Source organism: Columba livia, chromosome 10 (genome assembly GCF_036013475.1).
Source record: "Columba livia isolate bColLiv1 breed racing homer chromosome 10, bColLiv1.pat.W.v2, whole genome shotgun sequence".
In the NCBI taxonomy this organism is placed as follows: Eukaryota; Metazoa; Chordata; class Aves; order Columbiformes; family Columbidae; genus Columba; species Columba livia.
Window position 1 is genome coordinate 1,852,710 of NC_088611.1, and position 17,046 is coordinate 1,869,755.

At 45.9% G+C, this 17,046-nt stretch overlaps 1 protein-coding gene across 17 annotated transcripts in view; it reads right to left on the minus strand.

Moving 5' to 3' along the window:
* The window catches only part of IQSEC1 (IQ motif and Sec7 domain ArfGEF 1), a 322,136-nt gene that overhangs the window by 90,583 nt on the left and 214,507 nt on the right, over positions 1-17,046 (minus strand). The window contains exon 1 of one of the 17 annotated variants that reach the window (XM_065074874.1): positions 11,482-11,717. The exons of the other annotated variants lie outside the window; for them this stretch is intronic. The gene's annotated coding sequence lies outside the window, so the exon portion shown is untranslated. Of the gene's footprint in view, positions 1-11,481; positions 11,718-17,046 lie in introns of those variants that run through there. 17 annotated transcript variants of the gene reach the window in all.

Here is a 17,046-nt window from a genome sequence, read left to right on the forward strand (position 1 = left end):
ATTACACTCAGGAGAAGCCGCCTGGTAGCTCCTCCATGCTGACATTGCAACTACGTGATTGGGGGAGGAAGGTAAACTCTGGTTTAAAATGAATTGTTTAGTGTAGGAGTCAGCTCTGCAAATGAAGTCAGCTGATGTGCCCCCGTGTAAAACACCATCTCTCGTCTCTGCGCGACCCTCAGCAGTTCCAGCTCCCCGGCCAGGCCCGGCAGCTCTTGCTGACTGAGTCTCTCCGAGCTGCTCTCACAGTGAGTACGGTTTAGCACAATAGCTGCTGTGCTTCGCAAGGACATCACGGAAGGATTTCCAGTTGAAAGACAAACATATTTGTATAATTAAAGCACCTGTTCACAGAGAGCAGCCTTTGTGGTTTCTGGCCGTAAGGACTCGGCACAGCTCCCTGCCCGCCCTGCCGTGAGTGTATCCCCGAGTTGCGCCGCTTCTCCACGGCGTTACCCGCTCTCCGGGACAGGAAACCTGCTCTCCATTTCCACATCAGAAAGGCCCAGGCCCCAAAGTCATTATATAAAGTATCTCAGCTGGCCAGACTTGATCTCACTCAGGGTCAGGCCTTCAGAAACCCTTCTCAAGCTGGGGTTGTCGGAATTTGGCAGATGAAGGCCGGCTTCAGAGAAGGGAGTCAGATACTGCACAGGCTTAATTTAATGTCACAGAAACGCCTTCCAGAGCTGTCCTACCATCCTTCGCTAATAGGGTGGCTATTTAAAGAAGGAAGGCTCTTTGCAGTGATCCAATCATTGTGAACAAGGCTGCTGTGTGACCAGCTTTGGTCACAGACTTTTCTATTCTTATTTAAGGAACAGAGACCATCTAGTTATTTCTGCACAATGGAAGAGAGCAATTAAAATATTAATTTCCATTAGTTCTGATTCTCTAGAATACTTCCAGATATAGAGTACCCGTCAAAACCAAACCAAAGGTAGCACGATGCTCAGCAACTGTTGAACAGTTTGCTGTTAAGCCTCTCAAATATTTTCACTTCACCTCATGCTCACAAACCTTTATTTCTTTTACATTCCCAACAAGAGGTAGAGACTGTGCTGTCAGGACAGTCACAAATTAGTTTCTCTGTCATTAGTGACATAGTGTTTTGACAAGTATAGTCAGGCAAGGCAAGCCCTCTCATTAAGTGTTCCAGATGCACGAAAACAGACGTTTCTTCCTCTAGGAACTCAAACACACCAGATTTGAGCTGTGAAAGATCATGTATGATCTAAGATATCTATTTAAGATATCTAGATATGTGTGGGAAGAGATGTTCTCAACGCTACCTCAGAACTTCACTATTGTTGTCAATATTTAGGCTCCCCACAAAATATATCCAGAGGTACAAACCACAAAGTATCACACAGCCAGTCCAAATCCCCCTCGCTGCAGGAACGGTAACTTGCATTTCCTGACAGATTGTGTCCGATAGCTTTAGGACATTAGATTAGCTTATTATTTGACCAATTGATTTATGTAGATTTCCGGTTTTAACATCATCCACTGCTCCAGATCAAACCAATGCACAGTTTCTCTTTCTAACATCCCACTTTTGCCAATCTGGTGCCACGTTTGTGCTCCAGAACTAGAGATTCTCTGTACGCAGTAAGCCGACAGCAGCTTTTTTCAGACCCCACAGTTCCCCTGTGCACTGGTTGGTACCATCACGGTGCCGGCACTTTTTGCAGCAGGTTTCAGCAAACAGCACCACTGTGGCTTGAAGATTGCTCTCCACTGTCTATATGAAGTGCTGTGTCGGGGTTGCAGGCTGGCTGGCTAGCTAGCGAAGACTAGAAAGGAAAATCCTGCTATATGCGCTCCAAGAGTATGAACATTTCTGCACTTGGACACACTCCCTAGTTTACTGTACTGCTTTGAGCTGCAACGTTCACGCAGCAGACTCATTTTTCACAGCGCGCACCTCAAATTCAATACGGGATGTGAGAGGAACAAGCATCCCCTCTGCTGTTCTCACCTGAACAGAGAGGTCAGCAGGAACTTTCACGCAGCCCCGTGTGCTGCAGGTACCGCCGGCCGGACCCAGGACACACGTGCAGCCGCTTCTCTGCAACTACCTGAACCCAGCAGGAGGGAGGGAGTTCAAACCAGTGATGAGCTACTTACCACTTCTCTCAACTCTTTCCCTTGTAACTTGAGCCTATCCTTGATATCAAAAAAAGATGGACAACATCTGCCAGGGAAGAATTGAGCACAGTAACAGCTCAAACATGGGGAGGAGACAACATCTTTTAGCCTAGAAACTGATGGACATAAACTTGAGACCATCTCACTGGGCTCTCCGTGTAGGCAGCTACATAGAAAACCGGTCCTACATATGAGCTATATATCAGAATATATTTTTTTCTCTCACGTCTCTCAGCCACCTCATCATTTCTCCCTAAAAAAGGGTAACAGCATGTGGCGCTTTTTTGCTTGCATTTGCTGCGATGATCACAATGAATTTTACTGGGGTGCAATGATGGAGAGAGTGGAGCACACAGTTCCCTGGAAAGCAAATGTGCTCCCAGAGAATCAGAGACCATGAAAATAGCACATGTGCAGGTGACTCCGAAATCATCTTATCTGCTATATTCATAAGCTCTTAAAAGATTTCTTGTGTGCCAAATATTTTTTCACCCAAAAAACTATGTATTTACAGTAGAAAAGCTTGCTCTTTCAATATCCTAAAGCATAGAATAATAAACCCAAAACTGTGCCTATAATGTTATATGCATATACTTTAAAAAAAAAAAAAAGTGTATGGAAAGAGTTAATATTTGTAAAATGTAAAATAGTAGGTCAGATGTGGTAGGTCAATTTGTTGCTCCAAATAACCCAGCTTTATTAGATATGAGCCCACATTTAATGGAAAGCACCCAGACAATCACTAGACAGTCCATGAGTTTGAGAGACAGAACTTAGTCAATTCCATTTTAATTTTGGTTGTGTATAGAAGTGTTTAGAGTGTGAGCCTCGCTAAGAGGTGACAGAATATCATCCTACAGTAATTTAAATGCTTTAAAAGCTGCTAAGGAAGCTCCACTGAAATGACAGGCCTTGTGAAGCGCTTTTCATCCGGTTTCAGCCATTCTAGACGGGTTTAGGATAAGAAAATTCATATAAGAAGATCATATATTTACAGCACATAGGCTAACCTTTAAACTATTGCTGTAATCATATTATCCAGAGTTGGATAAGACTTGCAGCATTGGTACCACAGGGTCTTTCTGAGCTGCAAGCGTTTAGTTCATTATGAGAGCCAGAAAATGTGGGAGGACCCCTTGCAAGCGGGCATTGCTCTGCTATCCACAGCCCCTCCGTCGCGCTGCCTGAAATTCTTCAGCAACACTGAGCATTCGCTTCCTTTAAAAACACTGAGCTCAGGGAAGGGGAAACAGCTTGACTTAGCGTTTCTGTGCCAAGAAAAATAAAAATGTCAGAGGAAGTGAACATTTTAAAAGGCTGGGTAAACATATCCTAAGAGGGTGGCTCACTTCTCCTAGATTATTCAAATACCTACAATTTTTTTTTCCATAAGAAAACCAACTGAAAATAAAATCTCCTCAATGGCGCCATTCTACAGCGATCACAAGCAAGGGAAGGAACGCAGCCGCTGTCCAAGACGCAAGCTGGTCAGATCACATTTGGCTCCCAGCAGATAGCGTTTCTTTTCATCAGCATTTGGTCTTCTTCTCCATCACCACGTTCTTACCATCTCCTGGCTGCTCTGTGTTCTCCAAAACATCTGTGTGATTTAGTCCTGTTTGGATCAGACAGCCAATCTTGCATGGTTCAGCCAGGATATTAGCCAATCCAGGCAATAAACCTTCTAGAGTTTTATCTATTGAAGTCTGAGCAACAGATAAGGGAGACAGAGCAGCACCGTAATGATGAATCAAGGCACGCAGCTCTTCAGCTTTTACTCTGGGAGCGCATCTCTTTTCATCACAGTCTGTCCTATTCTAATACCAAAGCTGAGACCTGGAGGATGTAATGATATTCACTAAAAGATACCCTTCAGAAACATGTTAATCTTGGGTTTGAATGCTGCTTTCCCTTTTATAAAGTTTTCAAAGAAAGACAAACAAAAAATAAAAGTCAGCTTTCTACATATCTCCACTCTCATCCTTCCACTTTACCCTCCAGTTTATACCCCAGGAGAGATGAGACAGGGTCCCCGCCTGAGGTTCTAAAATAGTTAATAATGACAGTTGAGAACATGGACACAAGTGCAATAAGGAGACTGGATAAAGAGACAATCCAAATAAAATCAAAGGCTACATAAACAAAAAATTCCACCCCTTTGCTGGGTTGCTTCACAAACTGGATTTCTCCAAGAAGTGGTGCTTGCCTTCAGGAACCTGTTTATCCAGGTAGAAGCAGCTGGGAAACTTTGCTAGGGGCTGAAATTTTTTGCAGTGGGCAAAGCTATTCAGATCAGATATTCTTAGCAGCAGAATACGCAAAAGGATCAGGTAACAGGACCCAGAAGATAGTGTGGAAGATACAGCATTCAGACGAGTAAGTGGAGTTTGCAAGAGAAGAAAGCTTGCAGAGCAAACATAAGGACTGGCTGCATGCACAAGTGTTGGCAACTCTGGTATTGCTCCTGCCCTCCAGCACCAGTTACACTGTGCGGTACACGCAAGTGAGAAAACACTTCTGGTATTGATATGCAAACATGCACACCAGGCATCTTGCTTTATTTCAGACTTCCTAGATCTGACACTGCTGTAGCAACCAGATTGTCCTGGGATACAGAAACCTCGGCAGCAATGTGAATTGCTTGCGTTTTGCTCCTTTTGCATACTAATGCTTCGTATTCTCTTCCAGCTGACAGCTACTTCATCCACTTCCACTGATGGCTGAGCTCTGGACTGAAGCAGAAGTTGCACCAAAATCTACTCTGCAGGTTTCCTTATATTTTCAAAAAAAAAGAGCAGGCGCGAAGGCGAAACGGGAAAGTTGGAGTAGGGATTTTGTTCAGTCCTCTGCAGAAATGAGGACAAGAACAAAAGAAAGCTGTAGGTTCTGTAAAGGCTGGAGGCAGCAGGGTGTGAGCATCGGGTCTGGAGCCACGTAACCGCCCGGCTGGTGCGACCCGTCTGCTGGGGAAACCGGGAGAACGCAGCAGCTCCAGTGAGCGTTCGGACGGCCGAATGCAGAAGCAAGCATTCCTGAAGAAACAAAGTCCTCCACATTTCTGTTCCTTTTCTGCCCTGCTATCTACTGCAGAAATGTCAGGAATGTGTGTTTTGTGCTAATGAAGGCGGCTGGACTGATGGGCAAACATTCTGGGGCCAAAAGCATGAAAAGTCCCCCTGGTGAGCTCCACACTGCAGCTTCACACTGCAGCCGCTGCTCCTTCTGGAGAAGCTGCTCCAGGCTGGGAGGCTCGGCCCACACTTGCTCTCGGCTGCTCTGCCCGCTGCACAAAGCCCTGTCCGCCCCTGCAAGGTGAGCAGCCGGCTTTTTGGGGTTCCTCTGCTGAGCCTGCGGCCAGCGAGGCTGCCAGGGGGGCAAAGGTTGTGCCAGGAACGGGCTGCAGACCAGCAGCCGTGAGCTCAGCCAGTGGGATGTTCTGCTGAGCAAGAGTCAGGGTTTGTGAAGTGCGGTGCGGTGTGAAGAGATTAACAGAGCAGCCAAGCAAGCAGGACTGGGCAGCTATAAAGTCCAGGGCAAGCGCTGGGGTGGGATGGTGTGACAAAACAAATGGCGTTACAGAGGAGTCCCATGACAACAGGGCTCAGAGCAACACACAAACAGGAAGGGAAGGAAGGAGGAAAGGACAGCTGAGTGAAATTTAACCCTGCAATTATTTTCTTTGGCTTATTTCCTTTCCACCCAGCCGCCCATACTTCTGCTAGCAGGCTAATGTTACTATCAGTTCAATCCCCAAGCAACGCTTTTGAAATTCATGTGTGCCACTGATTTAAGAGCATAATGGCACAGATAAGCTATTCCATGGGATACAAATGCTTTATACTCAGACACTTAAATCAGGCTGTCGCTCTCCCCTCCCCATTTCCCATCTCATCAGTTCTGTTACTGATAACGCAACGGTGTTTTCTTTTTCCATTAGTCTATTCATCATGCTAATCAAGAGATACAAAACATCACAGTTACACTAACATGTCCTACAGAGAGTATCAGACCAGTAAGGTCTTATTACCAGGAAATATTTTCCTCTGGCCCTTCACTGGAAAGACACCCAGCTGAGGCCAGCTCGCTTTGGCTGCACTTATCAAACCAGGGAAAAAGAGAGCAGTGTCTCAAAGGCAATATATTTCCCTCCCTCCCCTTTTGGAACTGAATCCAAGAATATTCTCTGGCCAAAGCCCCGCGGCCGGGGCACACAGCTGAACCAACACTCTTCATTGCCTGCTCCCAGTACCCTAATAAAGGCTCAGCAGCACAACAGGCCCTTTCTCAAGCCACACTCTTTGATCCCGACCTTCCCCTCTGCTGATCGCTGCTTTGAAGACTGTCTCGATTGATTCTATTCTTAGCTTAAATCTTAGGAAAATACCGTTGGAGCGCACAACACCGGTATTGAACGACCTGCCTCAAGCCTGAACAGGTCATCATCAAAAACCCTTGTCCTCCCGAGATGCTGGGTTTTCTCCCCTTTGCCTTCCAATCTAATCGCACTATAATTGTTCTGCTTCGCCACTCCACTGACACCTTCTGGATCTGCAAAGTGGACCCGAGCATTGAATTGACGCTGGGAAAACTGGAAAGACTGGGAAGGGAAATTCATTTGCATGAGTTTTCTTTTTCTGTTTGTCTGTAAATATTAGTCGTTTCCACTGTTTTGATTGCTGTGCTCATTATTGGACGTTCAAGGCAGTCCAGCTATGCTTCCCCAGCATTCTCATAACACACAGAAGTACAAAGTGCGAAGCAGCACGTTATACTGCAACGTGTGACGTGATTGCACTCGTTTAAATAATACTGTCAATTCAGCCTTGCCTACGAGACACCGAGTGTAATTCAGAGATCAGGTTTCGCTGGAAAGAGCTGAGAATCATTGCCAACCACTGTATTCTGCAGATGTCATGTACACAGCGGGTACACACACAAAATCACACTTTTAAAAACATTTCTATCTCATTGTCCAAGCACATGAAATAGATGGTGTCTCATGCTCCCAGGCAGCTGGGAGAGCACAGCACTGGAACAAAGATTGCCAGCATCCAGCTCTGCCTCTAATATCAACTTTCCTCTGCAGCTGAACAAACCGTTCCCTCCCTTCCTCTCCCTCAGTCTTTCCATCTGGAAAAATGAAGACATTTGCATCTGTACTGTGGGCGCCTGTGCTGTGCATATAAATCAGTAAATGTTTATAAAAATGTTTTGAAGATGAGAACTTCCATATTTCTGATTTAATGCATGTATTTATTTTTTTTGTGGAACAAAACAAACAACAAACCTTGCAAACCTAGCTTCATTAAGGATCTAATCCAGAGCCCACGAAACTCAATTTCCTTAAGGTTATGGCACAGGCACCTCATGCCTGATATTAAAAATGAAGAAGTTCTCATTGCGACTCCAGATGAACATCTGAAAAATGATAAGAGAAGTCAGCAGGCTCGGCTGTCCTCCCCCTTCTCCAAACCACGGCCTGCTCACAGAATCCCAGAGTGTCAGGGGTTGAAGGGCCCTGGAAAGCTCATCCAGTGCAATCCCCCCATGGAGCAGGAACACCCAGATGAGGTTACACAGGAAGGTGTCCAGGCGGGTTGGAATGTCTGCACAGAAGGAGACTCCACAACCTCCCTGGGCAGCCTGGGCCAGGCTCTGCCACCCTCACCAGGAACAAGTTTCTTCTCAAATTTCAGTGGAACCTCCTGTGTTCCAGTTTGTACCCATTGCCCCTTGTCCTGTCACTGGTTGTCACCAAGAAGAGCCTCACATACCTCTGAATGCTACTACAGCGTGTAAGGACTGAGCAGCGCTCCCTATTGCAGGATGCTACTACACACCAGCTTTGAAAAACCCTCAGACAGCATCACTTTGGTCCATGCTGCTCACATTAGAAAACTAAGCTTTCTAACAAAGTGGCTAAAACATTTCCCAAACTCCAGGCTGCTCAGTCATCACATGTATAAGGCCTGTGATTTTTTTTTTTTCCAGACCTAAAGAATGAGGAGCCTGGATTAAACTGAATTTCAGCGGGGTTTTCCACTTTGCCAAACACGGCCAGCTATGCTGTTTCTTCTGAGGGGCACAGATGGATAGATTTTGGATAGTTTTGTCTTGCTGAAAAGCAAGTCTCTTCTAAAAAGTTCACTTCTTTGTTTGTTTCATCTCCCTTCTCATGCTTCAGGAGGTGATTCAATTTTGTGATGGGCCCAGCACGGCAGCCTGATGACCTTCTACACCCAGACAAATCTAAAGGCTGTGCTTCTGAAGGAGTCCCCTCTACCAAGTGCAGTGGTTTCTGCCTGGGAGAGTCTCAAAACAAGATCCAACTTGCTTGCAATTGGTTTTTTTTTCCTTAATAAAAAAATCTCTCCTGGAAAATGTGGATTTCCTTCAGAAGCTTTTCAGTACTCTGAAGATTGAGCGTTGGGGAAGCAACACTGTCAAAATATTGAGAGATCAACATTTCAATTGCATAATGTACCTATTTAAACTCCCAGCTCTCTCCATGGATGCTGAGACGCCTGGTTGTCCTCGCTGAGGACGCATTTCTTATTGTGACAGTGTCACAGGTAAGAATCTTAAAAATGAATGCTGCCTGTCCATCCAGCAGCCCCCCAGGTACCCACTGGTATATGCTGGAAAACCCCCGTTCCCAGCGCTGCCCCAGCACGAGCCGCCTTTGTTCCCAGCAGCTCGGGAGCGGAGGAGAAAGAACATCAGCGACGCTCAACAGCCCCGTACGCGCTCAGTACTGCAGCAAACTAGCGATGCCCTCATGCGCATTACAGCAAAACTAATACTATTTACACTGAAAAAAAACCCAGACTCCCAAACGACTAAATTTGTTGACGGAGTAATGAAAAAATGCTCCGTCTTCATGCAGTTGCTGCTGCTCTGTTTGCCCTCCACGGGCACTGTTTCCAACTGGCAAGCGTGTATATGGAAATTCAGGGGTTTATTGCTCGACGGCTGTTCAGCATGGGGGCCATTCAGTTTTTACTGGAGTTCCTCTGGCATGAAGAGCGTGACTTGACTACCAATGAGGCACAATTTGTCTCTACCCTCTATCAAAATCATGATTTCAGCAACAAAGACTTAAGTCCCCCAGGGCTCCCCCCCCAGTTTGTGTACTGAATAAGAAACTTTTACATCCAATGCGCACAATCCTTACTATCCAGATTAGAGTAAACCAAAAACACGCATGCAAAAGGCTCCAGGTCTTCAAACATGTAAGCATATATGTAACTGCAAGCACAAATACTTCAATTCTAATCAAGCTATGCATCTATAAATTCAAGTACTTTTTCTTAAACTGCCAAGCAGTATCTGTTACTCTTATGCAAATTAGAAAAAAAATGTTTTATGTTATTTATTTTAGAAAAAGAATTGGGGAAAAATTGCTTAGATTAATGCTTTTAAATGGTATCATGTTCAAAACTAAATAGTAATTCAGGAAAAGAAGAAGTCATTTTTAGTAATATTTAGTAGTATTTATCGCACTTGAAAAAAGCACAAAACAGAGTTTGCGGTTTGGCGGCGGCCCCGTGGGGGTGACATGTGGCCTTGCCCTGAGCTGGGGGGCACAGCGCTCGGGAGCCCCGCACAGGGCTTGGCCAACGCTCTCCAAACCCCAAACCCCCGTGAGCAGGGAAGGGCCCTCGTTCCCCTGGGCTGTGCTGGGAGGAACTGGGGAGCTGGGGCTTACGGAAGCCAGGCTGGATTTCTCCGCCTGTGACCTTCTCAAAGTGACGAGGGCTCTCAGCCCCAACTGCTCCTCAATCCACCAACGAGACGCGACTGACACCTCTCAGCCTGCTTGGAGAAATTCCCTAGTTAGACGTCACCCTCGTTCAGCCCCCCCAAATCTGTCGACCAGTGGACTTGCACAGCGCACAAGGCTTAGGTTCAAAGTTAGTGGTTTCATATTATCCCCAGCTATTCTACAGCAGAGGAACACTGCTGACATTCGTGTCAATGAGCATGTGACACGTCAAGGTATTTTTCATTCTGTTCATATAGATTCCCATCTACCAGCATTGTGGCTATTTAATTTTAACTTTAACTGGGCTTTGATAAAGGTATTTTTCATTCCTTTACTTCCAGCCGACATTAAAAGATCCGAAAGGCCACTGTCTCCAAATCAAAGTAGTGCGTAAAGACCGAAAGCACTGACTTCTTGACAGGCAGCACCTATGAGAGCCTCGGTTTTCAAATCGGAATTTCGCCACTTCCTGCCCTGGGTGCGGGTGGCAGCTCCGATTCCATTCATCAGCTTGGACAGAACGCAGCCAAACCACATCCAAAGCAGTGTAAAGTAACTTGGGAAAACCAGCAATGATTAATACCCCATTAAAATAAAGAGATATTAATCTACTAGCATTAATATCTTTTAAATCCAATGACACTGCCATGAACTAACAAATTTGTTTCGAAAAAAATACTGAGCACAAGAAATGCATTACGTTACTAAGTGTTATGCAAAAAGAAACTAACCCCCTGATTCTCAAGGCCTGGACCCCCCTGCCCCATTACACAACCACAAAGCACCTACACACACAGGCCAGCGCACGAGCTCAGGAACTCGGGGGAGGATCTGTGTCCCCAAACCTTCCTGGGGACAAGACACACAGGAGACCAGTTTGTTATAATCCTGAAGCATCCCCCTGGTTTGCATCAACATCCCTCCTTTAACAACTGCATACATGGCATGTGATTTAACAGAAGGATTTTGCTTCTTGAAACATTCTGCTCCCTCTGCCGTGGGACTGGTTATTGTTCTGGTGATTTATTTAAAAGCAGACACACAAAATAAAAGAATAAATACATCTGGTCACAAAATCAACAGAATTTCACCAGAAGGGATCCAGGGTGGGCACAGACTTGATTGACTGAATGCAAATGTGAAACCTGAACCTACAGCCCAGAATCAATGCCAGCAATCTACATAACACAGCACATCAGCCACAATGATTAACAGGCTTATTTTTCACTGAGAACTTGATACGCATTTATACGGATGAAACATGACATTCCGTTAATTCCAGCAAGTTAAATGGATAGCTCTGCCTTGAAAAGACTGGTTTTCTATCATTTTAAGGAAAGCACAACCTTTGTACATGACTACTTCAGGCGTAACGGAAAGCTACATAATTAGAAAATGTCATCTGCTGCACCTAGGAACCTTTGCTTTGCTTCGCCCCCTGCCCAATACATGCACAAACAGAATGTATGAATATTTCCCTCCACCGTTAGCCCGATACATTAAATCATCACCTCTGTAGCAAAGCTACTGCTGCAGCAACTTCCTGCACTGCATCATTCACCTACCTCTGACTTCATTGTTCCGCGGGCCATGAATAAATAAAATCAAACACCCAGGTGGAGCTGTCACAGTTTCCCGTTGCGGCGGATGTGCAGCAATAATCTCCGAAGCTGGAGCCGGCGGTGCGGGAGGCTGGAGCTGGGTCGGTGCCTCGTTCTGGAGCGCAGGGCTGGGCGCTGGGTGATGCGCTGTGCTGATCAGCACACTGACGAGCCGCGGGGCTGGGCCGCACCGCCGCTCCTGCTCGGCAGCCTCTGCACCGCCGGACCCTGAGCTGTCACCCTGAGCTGTCACCCTGAGCTGTCGCCCCGCGCCGTGCAGCTGGGGCCCGGGAGCCACCCCACCGCAAGGGCACTGCCCTTCTCAGCCTTGCAGCGCGTCTCAGCTCCAGCAGCAGACGCTGGGCTGGATAAAAATGATGATGCTACGTGTGCTTTCCTAGAATTGAACCACTTTTGCAGTTTGATGCTAATTCTCAGGCACTATTCAACTCCTCAGCCCCAAATGGGTTGTATTACCGACTTAGAGCTCGAAATTTGGAATGATACCAGTGACGTATAAGCACCAAAATGTTGTAGCATAACTTCTATGCCTAAACAGAAATGATTTTGTCTTCTAATAATAATTTTTTATTAATGACTCCTTTTTTCCCCCCAGATTATCTTCTTAAACATCACCACACCAGACAGAACACACACGAGCCTCTCGGAGCCCCCCGGTATTCCTTGAACTCTGCCCATTGCTCTGTCAGACTTTGCCACGTCACACAGTGCTGAAGCGCAGCTCTTCCCAGTTCTATCAAACACAGACAGGTGCTCAGCACCTTTCCCTGAAACATTTATTGCTCAGGCTTCTCCAGCCTTCAGAGGAAAGAATTTCCCCCCATCTCTTCTCTTCGGCAGGAATATCTCCTTTAACACCAAAATGCACATTCTGCGTTTGCTGTTACTGCGGCATTTTCAATACATCTTGAAATGAAACCCAACGCATGGGCTAGCTTGAGGATATTTCTTTGTGTGGGGCAGCCCAAAGTAGTTTAGGTTTTAAAATAATAAATTACCTTAAAAACCAACACTATTTACACCATTTCTATACAAGTCATGAAATTTGAGCTAAGCTTTTACTCACTTTAATGTGCTTTGGAATAGTCTCAGTACACACCAATACTGCCAAGCAACCCCAACTGATGCTCACTAGTTGCCACAGTTGAAACAACAGCAAATCACAGACACACACTGAAAAAAGTAAACCAGGATCCCTTCAACCAAATGCCAGATCTTTTCCATTATCTTGCCAGACGCTTTGATATCCCTTGAAAAGGTAAATTTTTGAAGAAAAACTTGTCAGCTGCTTTTCTGGAGCTTGGCACACAGATGCAGCAGTAGGTTTGGAGCTTTATATTAGAAGCATAATATATAGAAAGACTGCATGAAGCACCACATGCAGCTTTTCCTACCTGTCAGATATCTGTACAGCACATCTGACTACATAACACTACTGACTGTATTTGGCTTGAGAGATAAGAGAGCATCCCTGGCCCTGGTTGGGTTGGAAACACCATGAGTTCAGCTGGACTGAACGTGGACCCCAAGGGTTTTTACAATCCTTTTCTCAAATCCAATAAAAAGTTACTGTGCACTGCTTCATTTCTTACATATCAGACTCCTCTGATCACAAAATCACTTTATTTCATTCAGTTCTATTAGTTTTCTGGGATAGTATTACTAACAGTTACCTTGAAAGAGCCTGGGAACCCAGGACTGGAGGCTTTTTCAGGAACTGGTCAGTGTAATTTGGGGTAGACAGGCAGGTTTTCCCCTTTTGACAAACCATTCCATACAGTAAATCACAGGTATCTGAAAACCAGATTGTCACACGAGGCTGCCACGTTTCGAACCCCCTATATCCAACCATGCACGTCACCTGTCGGTTGTTCACCCCCTGTCCCCTCGGTACCTCCTGACTGAAGGGAGGGAGATCTTCAGGGATTGCTGGCACAGGGACTCACTCCTCCCTTGTACTGCTCCAACCTTTGCGTCACCTCCGCAGGGACACATGAAGTGGAAGCTTTTTATGAGACAGAAATAGTGCATTCAAAGGGCTGGAGTGCTGACAGGCATTTTCAGACAAATTCCTTATGCAGGCAAGTGAGCTCACTGCAGAGCGATGGCTGCGAGCAGTAAGTGTTTCCAACATGCAAACGCACAAAGACGCACAAAGAAGATAATTCAGGCAGGACAGGAAATACAGAGGGACTAAAGGGCTATAGGAGCACTCTGGGTGCTGGGCTTCCATCTCACCTTCTCCATCGCTGCCTTCACCTGAGTCCAAGATCTCCGGTGCAACCAGAACCTCTCTTTACTGCCTCCCTACAAACACCTTTCTGTCAGAGGACAGTGTCCAGAGAGACACCTCTCAGGACACTTCTGCCAAAAAGTGATCCGTGACAGTTTCCACGCTGTACGATTCCTTCGTCATTTGTGTCACATCATTTGTCATCACATCACAGACAGCTCTCGCTTCCAGAGTTCAAGGTCAAACCACACACAAAGCAAAACCTGCTGCAGAGCTTCCCGGCGAGCGGAGGGTCAGGCAGGCTGAGCCACCCCCTGCGCCCAGGCCCTGCAGCACCACCTCTGCACTGGCTTTCCAGGAGACAGCTCAAAGTAGAAGAGGGGGAAAAGCAAAAAAGAAAGCCTGAGCTCAAAATATGACTGTGCTGCCTCTCCAAACCGCACCCCAGAAGTCCTTAAAAACGTGCTTCAGCATTACCTGTGGAAAAATTGCAGATAATCACTCTCTTCTGTTAAGCACTTCTGAAATTTTCAATGCGAAGATGCCAACTAAGTGCAAAATATTATTGAAATAGTCGTTGGTAAGAACAATCTATATTATTCCCACAATGATAAAATCCCAGAGACTGTCAAGCCTGCAGGCTTCAACACCAGCTGGAGCTGGGAAGAAACCTTCTGGTCTGAGGTTGGTTGGATGTTGTGTTCATCCTTCTGTGAGCGCCACGAGCTGCAGGTCTGACCAGCTGTACACTCTGGGAACAGCTTCGTTTCTTTGTGTTATTTTTACTGCACTACTGAAGTTGTTTTGGGAGCTGGAGGAGGTCGTCAAGTCATAAGAGCTCGTTTACTTTTCCTGACGTTTTCTCCTTGAGAACTCCTAACAGTTCAGTGCCCGCGGCCTGTTGGTAAAGCCGATCAGTTGGGACGACACCACGAGGATTCTGACTTTCAGAGACAGAACACATTGTACTGGGGAGCTCAACACCTGGCATTAGACACAGGTGCATGAGAAAAGCAGGCAGGGCATGAAGAAGCCGAAGGAGCTCTGTGTCCCCAGGAAAGGAGGGTTCACATAGATAGTGACAAAAGTTGTGTGAATGACACGGAAGTGGCCAGTTTGCTTTTACACAGAGTCATTTGCTCCTCTCACATAAGCTCAAAGTCTAGCACCTTTTCAGGTAAGTCTCCCCGAAAGTCAAAGGAGAAGAAGCTCAAGATCACACAACTTTGATCCTACTTTTATTTACCTATGTAATGTTAGAGAATACTCATTTGCATTGATTATTTGTGTCCTAAAGCAGACCCGTAGACAAGACCAAGTGCCAGGAAGTTTTGCCTTGACTGGACGCAGATTGCAATTTGCAGCTACAAGGGCATTACTGTCAAACACATGACGCTTCCCTTCTCCGCTTGGACTCGTACATCCGCGCGGTTCACATCTGGCATGCCTGCCACCTCCAGGACTGCGCAAGGTGCCAGATGGACCATGCTGGTTCTGTTTAGCCACTGAACAACATCCACATACAAGCCCCCTCGACGCTGCCTCGGGCACGCACACGCACATACAAACCACACAGTGGGTGTTACTTTATATTTCAACACATGCTAAGGAAACAATTCCAAGCTCTTCCCCGATGAGAACACATCTTATGAAAGCACGGCCTTGTCTGCAAGCAGTCTGGCAATCACGCCAGCCGACGTCCCCGCTGCGCTGTCACTGATTGCAACGGCAAAGACAGACCCGCCAGCTCAAACCCCACCAAGCACATCGTTTTTCTTGGGAAACGTTAGTCTCGAATATCGATCACAGCCAACCATCGCCTTGGTCCTCCTGCACAACTGATTGCATTCCAGAGCCAAAATATGCCAGCTCAGTCTATCTAATTCAGTACGGCAGTGTCCAGCCTAAAAGTCATTGCGAATGGGATGGATTTAATGGATTGAAGGCAAAGTGCAAGGCTTCTTGGTTCCAGCACCTGACAGAATGTTTCTCTAGCTCATAGATACAACTTCAAAAGGTCTTCACACCTTCATGAATTCCCCAAATCTCTCCTATATATTCCATAGGCATAGTAATAAGAGCAGATAAACTCTGTGCTAAGATTACTGGCTGGGTGCAACAGCTCTAATATTTCTAGAACAGAAACTAATTCACTCTCAAAGAGAGTGAATTTTTCAGCAGAATCTCATATAATTTAATTTTGAAGGTAAATTCAAACCAATTTTTTTCTGTTCTGGATTACTGACTGCCAACACAGAGCTGAAGGTAACCCGCATACGCTGTCACATACAGTGTGATTTCAATTACCTTTACAATAATGCCCCTTCTAAGAAATTACTACATAGAAGGTTTGAAATTAGAGGACAGACAGAGCAATTTTAGCTACATTGTTGGGAATAATTTAGCGCCAGCAATGGAGATAGAAAAGAACATCAAGTCAGATGATTTCATGGCTGCTTTCTGTGGAGACAGTAATGAATCCTGGAGGCTGACACCTTCCCAGCCAGTCTGCAAAGAGCAGAAACTGCTGGGAAATGAAACAAAACTCTGTCAGTGCTGTGCCGCATGCAAACTAATGTCTTTGGGGAATAGAGACAAATATAAGGAGAGATTTTTGTTTTCATACTGGCCATTTTAGACGCAGAAAGAGCAGTAAAGGGGTGCTGGGGGTGCAGAAGTCAGCCCCACGGAACCCACAAAGCCTGCGGTGCTGCTCAAGATGCTTTTGTACCGCACCTGAGGGCTGAGCTGGAACTCCAGCCTAACCTGCTCTGCAGACAGGGGCTCTGGTGGTACTGTTACACCTGAAATGGTTTGAAACACAGGACACTCCAAAGAACAAGCTGCTGACCATTGCAACAGCTGGCTGAAGGAGGCAATAGCTTTCAGCATGGTCTTTATTCCAAAGGTGGGGAAACTGAGGCAAAAAAAGAAAGGGCGGAGGCAAGAATTTTGGTTAAAAATGGAGAACTGCTGCACATCCCATTTCTTCATTAAAAATAAAACACAAACAAGTAGTATGTCTTCAAATGCTAAACAGCCTTAACAGTTGGACAGCAGAATAACTCTGATGTCAGTTGGAGTTTGTACCCTGCTCTCCTTACTCACGTTAATAACCACATTTGTAAAGACCCCTTGCTACCTGCAGTGTACGGTAAGGAGGATGTGGCACATTCCTCATGTCTGGGAACAATCCTTACACCCCCCAGTTTGAAACAATATTCCCTATCCAGAGAGAGAGATCCATTTCTCCATTCACGGGTAAAGCCATCGGC